Consider the following 18,840-nt stretch of genomic DNA (forward strand, 5'->3'; position numbering starts at 1 on the left):
CTTTCGTTTTCCAGTATCAATTATCGCGCGCTTTCAAATCGCTTGACAGTATTATTTTCCAATTTGTGAAACATTATGAAAAAAACTTAGGACGCGTACACATACACATACATATATGTATATATGTATTTAATCTTAGATCTATGATGCAAAGTTGTTTTCCATCATATGCGCAATCCGGTTGTCCGCGATCGAAAACGCAAACGCGATTGGCAAAGCCCTGCTTAAGTGCAGGATTGTGTATAGGATATAGTCGTGTCGTCAACTCACCGGTTGATCGCCGGCTCTCGCTTATTACGCGTACTATTACACCCGCCAACACTATCGCAAGCACAATGTACGACCCGCCGAACGGACGGCGGAATAGTTTCCCACGGAAATTTCCGGCAATTTGCGAGACGTCCCGACGTGCGTCTACGTCGTACCAAGGTCGCTTATACAAGGCGCCGTAACACTTTCTCGGTATGCACCGAGCGACGCCGAGGCGTTATACGCAGTCTTTTTGAGCCTGTCTGAAGAGAATCCGCAAATTCATGCGAGCTCGAGAGAATAAATGCGCGCTGTCAACTCTTACAACTGCATACATATAAGTTATCATCCTTTTGTCCCTCCCCCCATATTTCGCGCATTAACTAATTTTTACGCGTCATTAATTGCTTTATTGTACAACAAAGTCATTAACCAACGTAATGCGTAACTACTGTTTCAATCACAATACTAGAATGCAAGGTATCTTTTATGAGAAAATTTCTCGCAACAGAGTGAAAAAATTTCGAAGAAAATTTCTTTTACGCTCTTTATGACTCGTCGTTTCTTCGCGATGTGTAATATACTGGTGACTCTTTGAATCGCGCGGAACGACTGACGTTGCATTTATAAGTTGCGAGACAGCGATCAACCACCTTGTCACGAAAAACCGTCAAGTTTCGTGCGCAACGAGGGGTGCCCGAGAGTACGTTACTTCGACATCGTAAATAGTTTTAAATCGGAGCACCGCAAATATATCATATTTGACGTGCGAGCATTCCTCGTTGCGCCGCATGATGCATCGCATGCTGCCGCACCGCGAGTCGACACACACAGAGTGGGGTAAAAGAGAACATTAATTATACACGCAGTTCCACCGAGTAATATACAAAATAATATGCAAAATCAGAAAAAGTATTTCAGATTTATTTTTCAACTTTATTAAAAAAAAAAAATTTATTGGAGAGAGTTGTCTTTTATTTAAAACTTTATTTTAAAAAACTCATTGGGGAGTTGTATCTTTGATAGTTTATCCAATACGAACAATCGTTTGTAGAGTAATTTTTTTCGATTAATTTTCAAGATTTGTTTGCAATTTTGCTGAGCGAAAATATTGAAAAATATATGGCTTCGGTAAAAACTGAGGTAATTGACAGCGATCGCGTATTTACACATCAATTAACTATCTTCATTAAACGACCAGTTTTTCTACATCCGGAAATGTTTAAAAATATTCAAATAAAATGTAAGATGATTGCTCTTTACGATCGTAATAACTTTTCATAATACGTAATACGTTAAGTTTCTCCTTTTCTATTACGAAATCGTGTTAAGTTAACGCGTAGCTATCAAACGGCAATGATTTATGAGGATCGATCTGTCAGTATCTCTAACGCATAGCGGTTTTAGCCACTGTCGTTTAGCGCAACGGAACGTGTTTTACGATTTAAAACCGGTTGATAAATATTTGCGAGCGGTACAAATATTGTCGGAAGAGGCGTTAAACATACAATAGCCAAGTAATTTTTTGCGACGGCGAATCTCTCGAAAATAACAAGTGGCGAAACGATGGGATTGCACCGCTTCTTTCCCTGATAATCTTCGCGAGCGATTCACAAAAAGTAGATAGGTATATGCATATATCCGCTGTTGGAAGAATCGATCGGAGAAATGTAGCACGTAAGATACGATCCGCTTGATCGTGCCGCTATATAACCGCTCATAATGAAAACACCTGCTTTAATTCATTATCATCCGATGAAACATGTCTGATTAAATCCTTAATATTATAAGACGAGTAAGCATTCCTTTATTTCTGCGGCGATGTTGGCGATGTGTGGTTTTGCGAAAAATTTCTCGAGCGACCATCAATATATTATGGCGATACGTTAAGTCACTTTTATCTTTATGATATTGGCCAGGATTCGTCGTGTGATAGAGTTGTATGTGTAGGAATTTAAGCATTGCGAAAGCATCCTAGAATCTAAGACGCGAAGAGAATTTAGGAGTAAATATTTCTCACCGTGAAATACTGCACGAAGGATCGTAAAGTTTTGTTCTCCTAGTAAACAGGGAGCGAAAGATCGATCATTGACGAACCAAACGACCGATTTGGAATACCTCTGATAGATTTACAGGCCGTAAATCACGATTTGGCGAGACAAAAGGTGAAAAAAACGATGGCCAGAGCGTTAAAAGCTTATTTACAGCTCGGTGCAAAAGCGTCATCGCCCCCAATAATTCAATAAGCGATACGGCAGTAATTATTCCGCTCGTCCGATGCAATCGACCCTGATTGAAGTTAATCGCGCGGCGTAAGTGCGTATACAGATCAAGCGTAACGGCAAGAAAGTGTACACTCTCGTATCCCTGCTCTCTGATTGATACAGACGACTACATCCGACTGATGTGTGGAGTCGTAGAAGGAGATGCGCAAGAACAGGTTCGCGAGTACACGCGTCGAAAAAAAAAAAAGGAGGACGAAAAAAGTATTCGAGCGATCGACATCTGCATCACTCGAGTATCGCTAACAGGTGCGTCCCGAAGTTTACGAGGTTTGCAGGCGAATAAATTTGAGGATTCGTTCAGATGAATAAAATGCTTCTCGAATATCTGTTAGCGGAAGAAGTTTAATACGGTCTCAGAGGGAGGGAGTATTCATAATCTTTCGAGATTTCCGATTGTCGTAAATCAATTTCTCAATGTACCGTATTAATGCTATACGTTTCGAAACAAGTGTGATTGGCATTTGATCCAACGCAGCTATGTTTATAAATATTTAACAACTCGTTGGAGCGAATCGCTCGCACTTGTTGATTTAAGATTATTAACTACAAAAGCGTAAGTGGTTAAATGGCATCTAAAATATGACGTGATAAATGGATTCTATGACTATGCATCGCGATCACGATCTGAAGCGAGAACGGAATTATCAACGGACACGCGTTACAAAGATATCGACAGTGTAATCGTCTCCTGTTAACGGTTTCTAACAAGTGAGTCGTATAAAAATAACCAAAAAAGTAGAGGCGTCTCACACTAAAAGTTAAACGACTGGTTACCTACCGCGTGATAAATGATTATTATATGTATATGTACGACTGCTGTATGTACTGTTCTACCGCGTGATCAGTAAACATTGAAAAAGACCGTGCATAATTGCGGATTGCTCAAAAACAATAATGAAAGTTTCAGTATTCCGTACAAAATTACGATGTGGATATAATTCTTTTTCAAATATCACTTAACATTTCGCTTCAGACGACTTACGGATTAAAATATTAAATACTATATACCACACGTAAAGTTTTGCTTGATATTTTTTCATAATTAATTTTAAAATATAAAAATTTATAATATAAAATTTTAAGATATAAAACATCGGATCACGCGCGTAGAGTGTATTTCTTTAAATTTTTTATACACCTTTACCAGTCAGTGGCCTACATGTCATTTTAAACGAAACGACAAATTCGTGCTTATCTTTGATTAGCTCGAAAATCCAGGAAATGTCAGCGGGTTCGATTTGGTTCGGCCGCTGTGCGCTACTGACGGCATTGCCGTCATTTGGCCGAACCGTTTATGTTCGGTAGTGAATTAGAAATTAGTCGTTACGCATTTGCATACCGCACAGGTGGCTGGTCGGCCGGTTGCCGACTGTTTTCATGATAAAACGAGTTTTCGCGCGAAAAAAAAGAGAGATTGTACGCGACGGCTCGCGAATCAAAACGCAATAAAGATTCATGAACTGTGTGTGTCGTGACATTATAATAAATGTATCTAAACGAAAAAGCCATGTAAGTTGATCGAAAATATAAAGGACACCTGTCGATTAGTAGTCGAGTATGATCGCCTACGCGACCTCTTGCACACCGTAAGGCGTAATGAATCTCGCCCCGCTGGAAACAAAAACAAATAGAATAAAGCGACAGAAAATTCGCAAAGCAATATTCGCGGGACTCACTTGGCTAAGAAACTCGTACGTACGAGAGAGCTACCTGTACCACGCGCGCGCACGGCAGTCCTGCACGCAGCGCAGCGCAGTTGCGAGACGTGGTGCGGCGGCTCCGTGCTGCGCACCACATGCGGCGAGAGCGCACGCGGCGCGACCGCCGTCGCCGGTTAACTGTATAACCACCGCGGCGATGACGACGACGAGGGCCACTCTGCAATTAACCACCCGACAGTCCGCTCTCGCTGGCTGATAAACAATATGGGAGAAGAGCCGGATAACCGCGTGAGGCAGCCGCGCGTCGCCTCGCGATCGAGTCGATCATCATTCAGATTATATTCCGCCCGATATCTCGCCCCAGGTTCGTCGCATCTTCGATGACAGTCCGGGATCCTTAACGGGTCTCAACGGGGATTAGATGCCTATCGGGATGCAGACGCGATCGATTCAATATCGATCGGTATATCGTGTCATATCCGCTGCTCATAAATTATCCGTAATTCTAACGATTATATAGTTGATTGATTAGGAAAGGAAACTACCTACATCGGAGTCTATAATAACGAATGTGAAATGATATGAAAATCATAATCCAAGTATGATGGACTATCCCTCGATCATGTTCGTATCTATACCTGATAATACGCGCTACATATTTGTAAATCGCTTATACATTTCGATCATTTGAGGATTAATTAATCTTCGCATTCGCTCGCCAATTTGATAATACTATAATAGAGACGTTAAAACATTGACTGCAGCGTTCATTAGATATTTTACGCACATGCTGCGCCGATACAGTCTACAAAGTTTCCCGCGAGCATGACGTAAAATAGAAACATGATGACGCTTGCTCGATATTAAACTGCGATTTGAATGCGAGAGATTGACAAGCACCGCATTAAAATGATCGAGTTTTTGAGACAGATTATTAATCATTATACTCAAACCACATTCCGGATTATATAGACTAGAGAACATAACGGCGCGATAGAGATAATAGCAAGGTAGAGTCTTCGGCGGTCGCCGAACTGGGCGCGAAATACTTACGCGTGTAAGAAAGTATATAAACAAAAACGCTGCTAATGCTAGCGCGATCGTTGTATAGATGGAGAATGTTACTCGCAAATGATTGCGTCAATGGCCGCTCATTTTGCAACACCGTAAATTCTCAATACGCCTTGTACGCGCCGCATTAGAAGATAGAACGGACAGTTGGAGCTGTCTTATCCCGTGATTGAATAAGTATTCATCGCGCGCTCCGCGTAAGTAATAGTCCTAAAAGTGGAAACCTAATTACATAGCGAGGTGGAGATGATAGTGTACTCTAGCTACCAATCGCACGACTTCTTCGCGAAGGTGAACGTTATCTCAATCGGATTGCGAGACGAGCGGAACGTGACGTGTTACGGATTCGCAACGTCATCGGAGAATCGCGCGAGACGTGCACGATTTGATCGAGATTTCCGCGACAAAAAACCCGAGAACGCGTATCGAAAATAGAAATCTCACTGCATCTACACAAGTATCGCGAGAAAGCCATCTGAGAAAGTCCAATCGATTCGGCTGCGTGCCCTGAATGTGATATATATCCGAGATACGTAAATAAATATATATATATTATATATATATATATATATATATATATATATATATTTATATACCAATAATTGGATAATGAAAGATATAATTTTATGTTACACAAAAGTGACTTCTCCATTGTATACGCGATTCTCTAAAATACTTAGTATTCTTAAGAGTTGGCTCGGTATATTCGTATATAGTTTAGTTACCCCAATTATATTTATATATTAACTTTTCCCACAATATCAGATGTCAGGACGTATAGATTATTAAGTGATTAGATAGTTCCATTTGCGTTGCATTAACGTTGCTGCTCAATATTTTATTTGCGCTAATGGTGACAATCGCTTACGTTGCAACTCTGTCGCTATCTCGAACGCGTCGTCATTGCTGACGCGGAGGAACTATTGAAATTCTCGATCGAGCCACTTGCACTTGTGAATCTGCGCCCTCTCTTCCTCGTAGCGGAATGAGTTGTAGGCTTAGACATGGAATGACGGTAGGAAATTATGCGGATGTCCAGCTGGGATAATGGCGCCCGCGACAAACCATCGTCTCTCAAGTACGATTGGCTTGAGATTCCGTCGAGTCTACGCTGACGGATGTTATCTGTGATCAATGTGTGAACATATTTACAGCATTGACATTCCAGGATAAAAGATCGTCGAAAGGTGTGCCGAGAATAAAGTCGAAATAAAGATTGAGTTCTAACAATGCGATCAGCTAGAAGATCCAATAAATTATCATTTCTCAAAGTAGAAAAAAATCAGACAAGAAAATAGGCAAGTCCTTAAGTGCGACAGATTAATTTTTTTGGAGATAGTCTTCGAATCGCTATCAATGCACATATCGCTACTGTTGACAGATGACGTGCTATTATCGATTCTAATGATGGTTTCGTCTTCTATTAAAGCAGCACGAGATCGTCGTCACCATTATCAACTGTCAACCCATGTTCTCTTAACTGCCAACGACTTTTGGCTGACGAGTGCCACCTGACGCCACAACTGCCCCTAAGAAGGCAGTTGTCTTCGGGTGAACGTACAGAGTGGTGGCAGTAGGTGAAAAACGCAAGGGTGGAAACGTGCGAGGCAGATGCCGCTTGTGTACGCGATTAGAAACGAATTTTTTCGAATAATGGGCTGAGGGAAGACGGACGGGCCAGTTTGCATCAAGCCCGAACGCATCGCCGCCGATCTTATCCTTTTGATGTTTTGATGTAAAGATATCGTTGTCGATGTTCCTCGGGAACCAATGTCGTTGTTGTCAGGAATCAAACTTCTGAACTTTATACACAATTATTTACGTGGTCGATCCAATTAACGAGGACACGATTATATATAATAAGAAAAGTTTGATCAGCTCATCATATAAATAATGGCGATTTCGAGACACCCTATTACATATTCGAGGATCAATCGCGGAACATTGTCGGAATATCGGAGCACCGGTTCGCTTTATCGACGAATCTTGTCAGATTAATTCATGAGCCGACCGATTAATCAACGGATTACTCTGGGAAACAGTGACACGCGCGATTCTTTGCATCTTATCAATGTAATAATCTAGTTCGACGAAAGCGATATCTTCGATAACGTAACAACCAGCGAACGTGTAATGGAAAGGGGCACGTTTGCCGAGGAATTAATTGGCAAACGGGAGTCCGATCATCTTAAAATTAATAGAGCTAATTTTGTTTGAGTACGCGCTCTTAATGCCGGCGGTAATGCCATCCATGTTTTACCGCTCTAACAAATAATTGCGACGCGATGATGATCTCTAATTTACCTGTGATTATATCGAACATACATAGTGCACGTACATTCGTGCATACGTACATTTCATTGCGTGAGTGCGCGAATAGAATTCTAGAAAGAAGAGCAAGCGGACCGGAATGCAAAGTTTGCCGCCGACGGGGAATATCGGAAAGACCTATCATTTACTTCACTTCCTGATATATAGATACGTGCATCAGAAAAATCACACCCTACTTAAAGGAAAAGAACTACCAAATAGGATTTTCGAAATGTTATCAAATTGTATATAAATATCAGTTTTGCTATAACTGTCCGAACGGATTTCCTCGATTTAAATTTAGGCATACAATCCAGCGGCTCTGCCAGAATAAGAAAAGTACAACACACCGGAAAACCTCTTCGCGCGGTAATTTATAACGCTCCTACATATCCACCTATTTTAATTCTCTCAATCTCACTCCATACTTCCGTTCCCTAGTCGGCGTGTTGGCACAATGGAAGCCGTCGGCTTCGCGGATCGTACTCTTCTCCGCTCGAAAATCATGCCCGTCACTTTTTGCGCTGGGCAACTCGCCAGTCATTAGCCACGCCGGCAGATCTATCATTATTGCGTACGAGCGTCTATCTGTAATTGGCGAATGTAAACACAGAGTGTAACCCGCTGCGCATGTGTCGGTAGGTGGGATCTGCGTATATATACGTAGTTTACGTACTGTTGACCACAGAATGTTGCCCCATTTACGATTTTCGAAAAGAGAATACCCATATAATTGTTCATTATACGTGACAAGTCGATCTATTATACATTTCGAATTTAATTAGCTCGAAATACTATAGTTTGTATTGGTTAAAAATTAAAAATGAAAATTAAACAAACGCGTAATAAAAAAAAATTATTAATGTTAATTACTATGGGATTTAACTAAAACGAGAAATATGAAGAAGAGAATGCACATACATCTAAATTTTTAAAAATTAGCCGATACCGATAGCTTGATTGCTGTGTTTAATACACATCTCTACTCCGTTCATAAAACTTAATAATATTCTCGGGAGAGATATAACGAAATGTTATTTCTTAGCCCGTTCGTCTTCCATTTATCACTGAAAGCAAGGGCAACTTTTCCGTAGTAATGAAGCAATATCTCTCTTAAACCCATAAATATTCAATATGCATGAGATATCTCGTCCTTGAAGAAATCTAACAAATGCAACAAGACAGATTGGCCGAACGATCTGTGCCTCGTGACAGTTTTGCGCAATCTACCGAGTCGCGATAAATCATCATCGTCGGTGATAAAGACGATCCTCTATCGCAGCGTCAATGGGAAGACTTACTTAGTCCAACGAGTCCAGCTTATCTGGCAAGCCTCACCTGAATATGAATAGCCTCGTCGTCGTCGTCGTCGTCGTCGTCGTCGTCGTCGTCGTCGTCGTCGTTGTTGTCGTCGTGATCGTGGTCGTCTTAGTCGTCTGGTTATATCCCTCGGTTATCTCCTTGCCGGGCGTTGAAGTCTCTCGAAATTGCGCTCACTGAACACCCCGCAGCGGCTCACCGTTCGGGTGGCCCGTTGCACTGTTCACAGTGGTCTCTCATACCCGCACACGTGTAAATTGTCACCACCCTTTTTGACGACCTTGCTGACTCACAACTGCGAAAGTTTCTCGAAAGAAATTTCAAAGTGACAAACACCGAAATCCTGGAACGATTCTCGAATGGTTCTCGATAATCTTGAAGAGAGCTTCAGGATTCCGATAGAATCATCGTCACCCTGATAACGTTGTAGCTCGATGCAGCTGGACGACGTGGTCAATCACCGTGGATCAGGTGTCCATTAAGAATACCCGGCTCGTTGGTCACCGTTGCCGTGCGAAACCTTCCGGATCGCTGATCCCGCTGATCGCGTGGCTGGACGCGTGGTGCTCACGGGTGGGGGTGGCGATGTATCGTCTTGGTGAGAGAGACCAAGTCACGGGTCTACGATATATCGGCTACGATTTTTGACGGAGCGGCAATCGGCAATCGGTTTAGTCGCGATTAGTTGTGGATCGGAAGTACACACGAACGTCGTGGGTTGCAGACTTCTCTCATCGAAATCGAACGGATGATATAAATGAAAACTTCTGTTTTCTCGTCACTCTTTTCCATAAACTCGTTCCGATCGGTGTACCTTGAAGATAAGAGTCCTGCGATCTACCTCGGATTTTCCATCGTCGGGACAAGACGTCTTCTTTGGATTTTAGACTTTACAGGATTCCAGGAAACATCCTCTACACGAATTGAAGAATACACTCTGAGCAGTACCAAGGCGTTCAGATGTACCAACGTCCGAGCGAAGTCGCGATTCGATTGTCGACGAGTGACAAAAGAGACGGTCAAGCCCCTTGAGCAAATCTGTCGCGAACGATAACGTTGAGGATACCGAAAAGACAGGACACCTTTGCTCGTACAAGATTTCCCCACGTAAAAGTCCAAAATTTCGTCGCGGTCGATGGGTGACGACGCGGCGCGCCGATGCGTGATAGAGGGCGAGTAGCCGGGGGTCTTACGCGTTCGAAGTTGGGCCCGCGCGCGTAACGTTGTACCGGTCTCAACGTCGTCGTGTCTACGTTCGTCGTTCTACCTCGTGAAGCGTGCAGCAGGAGGCGTGCTGTCCCGGACTGGACTAGCCTGGGCCCCTGGAGTAGAGAGGGCCGGTCGCGCTTCACCTCCGCTTCGCCGACCTCCCTCCACCGTGCGCTGCGTCGCTTTAGGTGCCCCTTTCTCTCTCTTTCTGTCGGTCTAGCGCGGGGCCCTCTCCCTCTTACCCGGGGCCTTCGTGTGCCGTGGCGGAACGCCGCTGCTTACCTGTCTCTCCCTCTCCCTTATGCCGCGACCTCTCGCGATATCAGTGGGCCGTGAGCAAGAGAGACAAAAAGAGAGTCAGAGAGAAACGCAGTAAGAGACGTTTAGCGCGGGGAACAGAGGACTCAAGGAGAGAGAAAAAGAGAGAGAAAGAAAAAGGACAGAAAGAGAGGTCCGATGAAAAAGAGGCCCCTCTCTTTTCCCTTTCCCAGTCTTCTACCGCACACTCGTACCACAACACCCCCACCGAGATACGACAAGAGCATTCTCGTGCCTTCCCGTCCTGATGATTTTAGGAACCGAAGGAGTTTGCTGCGTGAAAAGGGTTTGCCGATAAAAATTAGAAGATAAAGAAAGAAGTGATTCGCCTATAATCATTTCGAAACTAATCACGTCACTTGCTGAGAAAACTGGTAACGCAAAAGATACGTTATGTATACTGTTTGTATATTATTTTAATAATGTAACACAGGACTAACAGTTGTTGCAGCAATAAAACAATCATCTGAAACATATCGCTTTATGATCAAGTTGAATTCATTTCTTGCTCGTTATAGATAAACGAATAAGTTAGACGAAAGAAATATTACACGCTATTTGTCACAATATTAAGTTAGGAAATGCTATGACAAATTAACAACAATGCTACTAAAGATACTAATTTTTTTGCTGTTGCATTCTATAAGGCGAGAACAACGCACGCACAATGTGCTAGAAAAGATAAAATAGCTATTTAAAGTCCAATGCGAATCGACGTACTTAATGTGCCATGTTTCCTCGACTTCTAACTTCTAATCGACAGCCGTTCGGAACATTTATAACGTTAGAGTGGTTTGAGCATTGAGGTCAATGATGGGTGAAATTAAAACATCGATCATCTCTCGAAAATATGATAAGTTATAGAAATATCGACTCACGTCGAATATGTTCTCGGAAATGATTAGAAATAATATAATTTGACTCCTTTTCTCTTTTTCCCTTCGGCATTTTACCGCGTCATTGAACAATACTAATTGATGAAAGAAATTAAGATCGACAATCATTACTCGCGGAATCCATTTTGTTGCTTCTTATAACTACTGTCGTTGCTAAATCTGATCCCAAGTTTACTGTCAACAAATGGTATCGAAAACGACAGAGAGTAGCAGTCCTTTATTGAACCTCTTTGTGACTAAATTATGCTACGTAGATATCGAAAGGAGCGATGAGGTTTCATCAAAGAAAATCAAGACACTCGGTAAATAAGTCGCGTTTCAATCCTCGTTTAAAGAGAAAGCATTTCGATCCACCAAAGAAGAACGTCCTGTTTCAGATACCACTTAACTTTGGCCATAGTTAAATAACAGAAAGCGGCAAGAATTTTTCTTCGCCGCTTATCTACGCGAGGATCTACGGAGGTCGAACAAACTTCTGATTTCATCCGGGTCGCTGATGTTCCATGTATACGTCGGTATACCGTCGGTGACGACAGAACGGAAGACGACTTAATGATCGCCCGTTTAATTACGGTGCGCACCACCGCCAATCAAATCCCGCCGAAAAAGTCCGGCGTGGCGATCGCGCGGGATCCACGAAGTTCACACCGTCACCGTTATGGGCGGAACCGAGAGAGCCGGAACCACGCTTCCTGCACAGAACAAAACTTTCCCCCCGCTCTCCCGCCATCGCCGTCGCCGCGCCGCCGCCGCCGCCGCCGTCGTCGTCGGCTAAATTAAACTTTGGACAAAGTTGTTGCATACAGCCGCGCTCATATTATGCCGACGGTCAACTAACTACGAATTAACGCCCATTCCTCTATCATCGAATCGCGCGCGTGGGCGTGTGAAACGGAAGCGAGTTAAATTCGGTGCGCGGCTGACCCTAGAACTGTTAGAAGTCAAGCAAGACGCTAATTGTGGACACAATAATCTCAGCAGTGATCGATGGATGATGTTATTCGATTATCTGACGCGGCATTGCGCTATATATTCATATGACTCTTCTGCACTTAACGGATTCGTATTGCTGGAAAAAAGTTAGATAGAAAAAATATAAATAATTACACAGAAAATTTGTTATTCTCGAAAATATTTTGTAGCCGGTTCATTTCAACGCTTAAGGATAAATTTGTGCCTTTGCAACGCGTAATTAGATGTAATTCGCGACGTTCAAAAAAGGCCTCGGTAATGAAGATAAAGTCACACGTGCGCGCAACCTGTTGCCGCGAGCTGCTTCAACGGTCACGCCATAAAAAACAACGCGCAACACCTCACTGCGCCCGCTTTAGTCGAATAGTTATGCACCCCTTACGCTACCCCTGCGCTGCGCCCACCGTCCGCAACAGTTCTAATGCCCGCGTGTTCCACGGGCGTTCGTTGCACTTGCTGAAACAGCTGTGGCACCTGTGCCGGCTAGTAAGGTGCAACGTTCCCTCGTGCATACCCTTGCCGTGCGGCCAGTTCATCAACTTTCCATCGTTCAACCCCATAATATTCGCCGGACTAGATCACTCGACCTGGCTTAATGATATCTCGATCTTGATACTCGCTTCCCTCGTTTGCCCGTCTTCCTTCCTTCTCTCGCGGCATTTGCCGGCCGACGGCAAACGATCACCAGGACGCGCAAGTGGAATGCGCTGGAAGTGTATATGTCTCGTGTTTGCATCGGAATATTAATAATGAAAACGCGAGTATCAAAAGAAAGTTTTATACAGTATTCGAATAATCCTAATAATTTATAACATTAGTGTCTTAGGATTAAAAAGATCTATCTTAAAATTCGCATTTGTGCGTTCACGTAATTCCTGTAATAGCTGATAAAGATATCGATACAGTTTTGTGTTTCCGCGCACACCCTGTTCTCGTGCAATTTTCCATACAAACGATACTCTATTCGCCAGTCTCAGACTATACGTTGCGAACTCAAGGATACAAGTCAACGAACTCGGGGGGTACCAAAGAGGAGCAAATGAGAAATCGTCTAGCCCGATGGGCGGCTAGAGAAAAAGCGCGGGAAACACATGGCCCGAAATAGAGTGGCCGAACGATAGGGAGCGAACGATGATCAGCTGGTGCTCTCTGCCCCGATGGATCCTGAAAACCGTGTACGTTCCGACCGTTAAACGCCCTTCACCTTTCGCGAAGGTGCGCACATGGCCCCCAGGTCCCTCGAGTCTAAGGGCAGGGTGGCGCGCCGCTCCTCGAAGACACGCACGCGGCGCACCTCACCGCCCGGTATTCGCATTAATGGTATACATTATTATCGCGCGGCGTTCTTCTGGGGATGGTATACGGTAACGGCCGTGCGTCAACGGTCCCGGGCACCTGACGCCTTAACGAGTCGAAGCCCCTTCTTCGTAGGGGCGGGCCCCTTTCTTCCCTTTTCGTCACGATCGCGAGGCGAGGTCCTCGTTTCGACTGCAAGTCCGGTAGCCGCGACCTTCTTGCACGCGTCCGCCACGATAGCGGGATACGAAATGGGTGTTGCGTGGCCGTGGCACGAGCGTCAGGCCGGACGCGACTCAGAGATGCTCGATAGGGTAATTAAACGGATCCGAAATTTTCGGTTGATCTCTTTGGGTATGAGCCTCGCGCGGATCACAATTATTTAATTAGTACATCAACGCGGACGTGTAATCAATTTCTTCGGGAATGAATGCATTGTATATATAAATAATTGACGCGTGCCTTCCGAGAGATAAATATTAAAATTACCGGATCTCCGTTATTTTGTGCAGGAAACATCTTTCAAGCAGTCAGGCATATCATTAATAACGATGCAAATTATGAATGAATAACGATCTAAAAACTCGTACAAAACTAATTAACTCGTACACGTTGCAATATTAAAGATATGGCCGTCAAATCCCAAGAAAAGAATACGGGAGATTCAAGTAAATCGACCATTAGATTGCGTTATTCGCGGTCAATAACCGATTCAGATGAAAGATAGAAAAACTCAAAGATCAGTTCTCATAGCTGAACACGATACACAACCCCGAAGCGAGGAGCTCGCGTGAATTGATACCTGAACCTGACCGCGCGAAACCTTCCGTCGAGGTGAGAAGCCGCTGGCGCGAATTAGCCGCCGCATCAACGTATACTTTGATCTCGCAAGATAATGCGCCTAGGGCGTGTGCAATGGAAGATAAACGTAAATAAAGACTTTATAAGACCGCGACCGTACACCCACGATTTAATGAGAAATTGCGTTCGTTCTGCGTATCTGTCGATTACGCGGTACGCGCGTCGGAGAGATAAGGGCGGTAACACCGAGCTGTCTTATTTTTTTGTTGCAGGCATTAAGAAAGGAGCGTACGTGGGCAGGGTGCTCCTCGAATGCCGATCGACAGCTAGCTCGCCCGCGGCACTGGGCGGCACAAGAGATGCGCGGAGCACGACTCGAGAAATATAAAATAGAGAAGCGTGGTGTGCTACGCGACGGCCGCGGCGGGAGTGAAAGCAGGCTCTTTCGTTTGCCACGGGCTAATGGCGCAGACGAATAAATAAATAATATATCGTTGTTGGATACAAATCGGATATGAAACACGAAAGAATTGATTTTTATTTGAACATTACGTATTATCTTATTATTAGGCGGAACGTTGCGTATAAATAGCATCGAGGTATTTCTCGAGATATTAGAAACGCAGGAGGAACTGTGTCGGATGATAGAGCGATAGCGTGGCGCGATGGCCGATAACGATGTGCCACTTTCGCCCGTCAAAGGTGTTTCGAAAATAGATTCTCATCGATCAAGCATATATATACGCGTAGATTAATATCGCTTTTGGAAAAACAATTCCTGGACGGTCGAGCGAACGGCGATGCAATCGTAGGTCGGCAAATTCACCAGCCAGCAGCAGGTGCAACTTTCTTCCGACTGCCGGACGTAAGGGTAGGTAATGTCTTTTCTGTCTGTTCCGCTTCCTACCGCCCCGCGAGTGGGTTTTTTCATTTTTATTCGTCACGCTCGTTTCAACGGGGAATTTATTACAGCTCGCAAAACGCACCACGAGAGACATTATTATTGATATGAACCTCGATGTATTATGCATACGCGGTGCGACGTTCGCACGTGAATCGCAGCGAGAATTTTATTCGTCGCAAGAGAGAGTCAGCTTTATAGAATTTTAAAATGTGATGTCTAAATTAAGTTACGTGGTTTTGAATCTACCCGATAACGTAATGGTATTATATAATTTTCACGAATTTGTCTACCGACGGCGCAATCAAGACACTATTTATCGTCTCAATGCCTTAATCAGCTCATTTCGACAGCGGATTACGCAGTCTCCAGCTGCGTTTTATCTTTATGCTGCCACTGAATATAATGAGAAAATAACATGTTACATGAAATTACACACTACGTCCGAGCGTGTATATATTGATATACACGCTCCACTACCATCTCATTCGATTTCCGATTTAAAACGCTCAGTATAGGAAGTCAACGAAGTTAAAGTCACCCACGACAAGTATTTTTAAATCCTCGCGTTACTGGACAATATATATATGCGCGTTTACTTTTTTATTTTATTATGTTCCAATAATTACGGCACATAAATATCAAGTCAAGCGTTAAAAAGATTGAGTCCTGTCTCTACTTTTCTAACATTCGAGGGAAACGAGGGGGATAAACGATACTCGTAATTTTACGATAAACTCCGTCGTCACAATATTTATCAACGCATCGTCTCAAGCATCATCGCGAATGGTAGTGGGCTACCAACTCGCATAAAATATCGTTGGATATAAAGACGTTGTTAAGCTCTTAGTGGATACTCAACCGGTCTCTCAATTTAATGCTTTACCCAAACACTCAAGAGAGAGACCTTCTCGCCTCGGGCTGCATTTATAGTGGACTTCAGCGAGTGCTAGGAACGGCGTACGATGCGACATAAATGCATGTCTTACGTTTTACGTCTTCATGAAATCACCTTCAAGCGATGTACTCGCCTTCTTATATGAACGGCATAGCATATCGTCGTCAGGGATGAGTATACTGTTCACTTCCTTGCCAAACATACCTTCGATTATTTTACTGGTAGGTACCTTTGATGTGATTATCTATCGCGTTCATGAACTTAAAATATCTATCTGTGATCATATTTGTGAATTTTGTAAGCGTTGTTAATTTTTTGCATTTAATCGTTCTCCAATAATATTACTGTAAATAGACTGCAGGAAAATTGTATGAATATTATTTTCTGCATAATTAATCGAAGTATGCATATGGATAAAGTCTTTGACTCTTCGCGAGATCGATCAAACGACGATGTCGATGCAGATGTTTTATCAGCATTGCCAGGGACAGGTGTTACTCGAAGGCACGCGTCACGGGTCGTCATACCCGCCTAGTCGCAGAGCAACCCGGCGGACGCGCGGCGGACCGGCGGACGTAACGGTGGAAGCTGAAGCAGCCCCGACAGCTTGTTTGTCGCGTGGCTGGCAGCGGTTCGAACACTCCGAACGTGGCCGAACCCAGCCGATAGGCACTCTCTCGGTCGCGGAGTTCGCGACCCGACGGATCCGGCCGGTGACCGCCGGCCGGGATTCTTCGCCCCGTAGCGTTGCCGTCGCCACCAGGCCACAGTGGGGGCCTGGCGGCTAAGTCGATGGGCGCGGAGAAAGAGGCGAGGGCTTTGCCGCGGCGCGGCACGACACGGAGGGAGAGAGAAGAGACCCCCGGAGGGGCCAGAGAGCAGCGGCGGACACGGCCGCGGGTGATTACATCGCCTGTCGGCGCGGAACTGTCTCCTCCTACCCGCGGCGCCCACCGTGCTCCGATTGGCCGGGCTCCCTGCCGAGGAAACGTACCGGCTTCTCGCCGCGGCTTCTCTTTCGTTTCAGCTCACCTCCGGACCTCTCTCAGCACTCTCTCGTCAGTCTTCTGTCTCTTTCCTTGTCGTTCCTCCCAATTGTATATCGTTCCTGGCGCGACACGATATGTTTGTCATTGTCTAGCTCCCACTTCCCAGGACGCCGGTTTTCATCCCTGTCCGTCCCGCCAGGTCTCATTTAGCAGTCCTTCGCCGTTCGACATATCCCATCCTTGTTTCCGTTTTGTCCTTTTACGTACTTCCCTGTCCCTCTTTCGGAGAGGTCTTCGTCGGTTACCCGCCTTCGTTTGGCTTTTAAACGCCACAAGCAAAGGCCCTGCCCGAAAAGCGACCATTCCTTTTCGTATCCCCACCCAGCTTGTCTATCGCGATCAAGAGAATGGAGGTGGACGACATAATTGTCGAAGAAATAGATTTAGTAGAAGGAATACATGCGGAATGCGCACGCGCGCATGCCGGAAGAAGAAGAGACGCATGGTAATGTTCCTTTCATATCGCAAAGCGAAGCGCGTAACGTTAAAACCAAAACTATAGCAAAACTATGGAAAACTAAGAACAAACCCCTTCAGTTATTTAAATATCACATTTTACGATCTCATCAGGTCGAGTTTATGACATGATAGGAACGGTAATGTAAACAGGTAGGAAACATTAAGACCATGGTTTCAAGCCACGATTTGTTCGTTGCAATCAAAGTGATAAGACTAACGGATCGCCGATGGATAACTGTTATTCGATCCTTCGTAAAATACGTGATGATAAGAAAATATGTAAATATGGAGCGAACGAGAATGACACGCAGCATGACCGAGGCTAGAATTTGATTCGCCGATCATCGTTTGCACGCGACAGGTGTGTAATATACAGCCGATGATCGGCAGATTGCCGTTAGTCGGTTATAAACGATTAGGCGGGGCGATCAATGCATATCATATGACGTATGATAGCAGATCAAACACGACTTTTCAGAAAATTTTCCGCGCGCCCGTCTTTTTAATATCAACGACTCTGCAGGCGACGAGATAATTCAAGCGATAACGTTGTCACTAGCGGAATATTCCGTCGCGATCTACGAAAAGCCAAATTTGCATAACTCAGATCTGCAGATCGGGACGTCGCGATATCTCGCAACGATACTAGAATAATAATCAACTTAGGATCGAACTGAATTAACTGGCTGTCGCAGTTTTCGATAAAACAAAATAAACAATATCACGACTTAATAACGAACGTAAATCCTTAACATGTGTGTATATATATATGTGTACGTGTTGAATAAATATACAATGTATATTGATAAAAACACAAAAATAATGTTCAAATTAGTTGAAAATCATTTTACATTCGATTTTTATAATTCTTGGAAAAGCAATGTTCGACGCTACACTACATACTTCTGCCGAAATTTTTATTCGCAAATATCATTACGATGTCGAAAAAAAAACCGCAAAATCATATTTTTAAATCGCATATGTTTCCGTGCGATGAATTATTAAAAAGATTCGTGAGTTTCTATGTAAAATTATGTTCAGCCAACGCGCGCATTTGCACATTCGCATTCATAAATAGTATACGTACGCGCAGAATTTATCGAGTCTGCATCGTGATTCTTTGCCGGCGATTCCGCGCGCGGGCA

The 18,840-nt window shown here is 44.0% G+C and overlaps 2 protein-coding genes across 4 annotated transcripts in view; one reads left to right on the forward strand and one right to left on the reverse strand.

Annotated features, from left to right (window-relative positions):
* Sv (paired box protein shaven) overlaps window positions 1–10,190 on the reverse strand; it is a 119,912-nt gene extending 109,722 nt beyond the window's left edge. For both annotated transcript variants that reach the window (XM_077418524.1, XM_077418523.1), the window contains exon 1: window positions 8,915–10,190. The gene's annotated coding sequence lies outside the window, so the exon portion shown is untranslated. The remainder of the gene's footprint in view (window positions 1–8,914) is intronic.
* The window catches only part of LOC143904159 (uncharacterized), a 157,133-nt gene that overhangs the window by 123,330 nt on the left and 14,963 nt on the right, over window positions 1–18,840 (forward strand). Inside the window, exons 3-4 of one of the 2 annotated variants that reach the window (XR_013258860.1) lie at window positions 14,661–15,259; window positions 15,361–18,535. The exons of the other annotated variant lie outside the window; for it this stretch is intronic. The gene's annotated coding sequence lies outside the window, so the exon portion shown is untranslated. Of the gene's footprint in view, window positions 1–14,660; window positions 15,260–15,360; window positions 18,536–18,840 lie in introns of those variants that run through there. 2 annotated transcript variants of the gene reach the window in all.

Source organism: Temnothorax americanus, unplaced genomic scaffold (genome assembly GCF_048541705.1).
Source record: "Temnothorax americanus isolate GAGA-0224 unplaced genomic scaffold, ASM4854170v1 Scaffold5, whole genome shotgun sequence".
In the NCBI taxonomy this organism is placed as follows: Eukaryota; Metazoa; Arthropoda; class Insecta; order Hymenoptera; family Formicidae; genus Temnothorax; species Temnothorax americanus.